This window comes from Myotis lucifugus, unplaced genomic scaffold, assembly GCF_000147115.1.
Source record: "Myotis lucifugus unplaced genomic scaffold, Myoluc2.0 scaffold_243, whole genome shotgun sequence".
NCBI lineage: Eukaryota > Metazoa > Chordata > Mammalia > Chiroptera > Vespertilionidae > Myotis > Myotis lucifugus.
Window position 1 is genome coordinate 30,252 of NW_005871291.1, and position 2,753 is coordinate 33,004.

A 2,753-nucleotide genomic window follows, 5' to 3' on the forward strand; every position below is an offset into this window, starting at 1 on the left:
CAGCAAAGATTCCCTCATCCTGCGGGCACACCAACCAGCAGAGCCACTGCCCAGTGGCCCTTCTGCTGCTTTCACTGTTTGCATGAAAGAAAAGCTTGAAATAAAATGTACTCTTTGCTCTCAGCAAGAACTAATACTTATCAAATGCCCTGGTCAAATACAATAAAATCATACTGTGTAAGAAAATTGCTTTTGTAATTGATTTACTCGTTTTCATGGAGGGAAATGCATTTTAGTAGCATTTTCATGAAATTGCTTGTCTACATCAACCAAAAAATATCTAGTTTTCAGTTTTTAAAGACCCAGTATCTCTGTCATTGGGATTTTTTAAGTAATAGAATAAGGGGAAATAGTAAACCTAATGGTGAACTGTATGGTAAATAAAAGATCTGGACATGTCATGTCCCTCATCCTAGAAAAGCATAAACCTAGAGATTATTTGTAGGGAAGAGTGTTTTGTTTTAGCTGCTTTAGGCTGGAAGACAGAACACTAAAGTGAGAAAGCAGTAGTTTGGCTTTGTTTATATTTTAAAAGTGCCTTAACCCACTCCCCTGAGCCTCGAAGGTTCCGGCAGACAAAACAAATTCCACCTCTCACATTCTGCTCCCCTGGATTCTGTATGTCACTCGAGGCCCCATGATGAGCCCAGAGGCGCCAACAGAAAAGCTTTTAATCACTTAAAATACACTTGGTTCAAAAGAGATCAAGGTAATGAACTACATCCAAGTTTCCTGTTGGTGAATTTATTTTGTGTAAAACCAAACTACTGAGACTTTGGATAAAAATGTGTATTTAGTCACTTCCATATTAAATTGTAAGCACCGTAAGACAAGGTGTAGGTGTGTGTGTGTGTGTGTGTGTGTGTGTGTGTGTGTGTAGCTGTGTCCCCAGGGCTAACCACAGAATGTGGCTCACAGTTAATATATGCCTTTTGAACAAATAAATGAATTTTAATTTCCCATTGAATCAAATAAAAAGTGTCTTTGAATGGATGTGAAAACAGTGTATCTTTCGCCATTCACTTTTCAGGCTAGAAATCTTCCCAAGTTGCCCCTTGCTCTCCCATTTTTAGGGAGCATCAAAAGGAAGAGGAAGAGATTGGGGAGCCAGGATAGAAAACTGGGAGTAGAAAGAAGAGCTATAGGAAGTGGGGAAATGTCGTGTGGCACCATCGCATCAAACGCTTGAGCTTCAAATCCCAAATGGCAGCCCTTGCTTACCTATAAATCTAAATACTGCCGATTAAACTGTAGCTAGATTTAGTGAGCACTGCAAGAAACCAGCTAAGTAGAGAAATTTCAGTAGGACAAGGTAGAGTTTTTTAGGAAACTCAGTTGATATGCTGACATAACGAGAGCATTCATTTATCCAACAAATATTTAAAGACCTGCTAGATGCTCAGCACCGTACTAGGAGCTATGGATTCAACAGTGGAACCTCCAATGCACGCATCAGATTAGTTTTGAAGGCCCTGCATAAATTTAAGAATCTGATAGATAGAACTTCTCCCCCTGTCCTGCATACAATTTCAGGGGAGTTATAGATCCACCAAAGACAATTCACATACCCAGGTATATATACGTCGCAATTCTACCTATTCTATTGCCCAAGCAATAACCTAGCATGCTGCTGTATTTTGTCTGGTTGCATTTAAATTGCACTCAGGCTGTGTTCTGAACAGAAGTCTCTTGAGGAGAACAGTTACAAATGAAGGCTCGCAGAGACAGGGCAAGGCGGCAGGTGATCTCAGCCCTCTCCCCATCTTAGGGAGCTTCCTGATGTCGATTGCAGACATTAAATCATTTTAATACAGTTTTTAGAAACCTTCCTTAACTTGATGAATCAGCTTAGAGTACTTTCTAGTTCAAAGGTTTTACTCACTTAAAATACTTTTGCATTTTAATATGTAGGTAACAAGCCGTATACGATGCAGAATTTTTAGGAGAAATCAAGCTGAGATGTCCAATTCCACATAGAAAGAGAACAGTAGGTTAACACTAAAAATACTTGTTTGCACAAAGGACACTTGAGTGTGTGTGTTTTAAATTAATTATCCTACTCTCACTTGCTTCATGTATTATAATTCATGGATTACTGGAATTCATAATTGACTAATATGTAGATGTCACCTAGATGTGCTAAATTAATTCTGCTACTTGGAATTGCCTGTCTAAATAAGAATGACACTAACTTGAGCATTTTCCCTCTGATTAGAGACCCTATAGATCTGCAGTCGCCTCCATGTAATATAAATCAATAAAGAATAATTTTCCAGGCAGTAAATCAATTGTCAGTTCACAGACCCTAATACCCTTGTGCAGGATTTATTGAAAAAATGAATGGCAGGCTTGTTAGGAGATGTACAGCATGCTTTATAGGGACCTAACAGTGTAAACCCCAGATTATTACATTCACTATAGTGAGGGATCCAACAGAAATAACCCTTTCCTTTCCATGGAACACACACTCAAGTGGATTTTCTAGTGACGAAATGAAAAAAAGAAAAGAAAAGATGATAGAAAGGTATCTCTCTAGGAGGGCATGCCAATCTTGGGGACACTGTATCCCCTTTGTTGGGACTTCTTGCACTTCTGGTCTGGTGGAGCTGAAAAGTTGATCTTCTAAATCTTTGCCATCCAATAGGTTATCCACCAGCCACAGGGGGTTTTTGAGTTCTTGTGATGTGTCTGGGTTCAAACTGAGATAGACTGTAATGTAAAATAAGCACTGGATTTCAAGACTTAGAATTAAA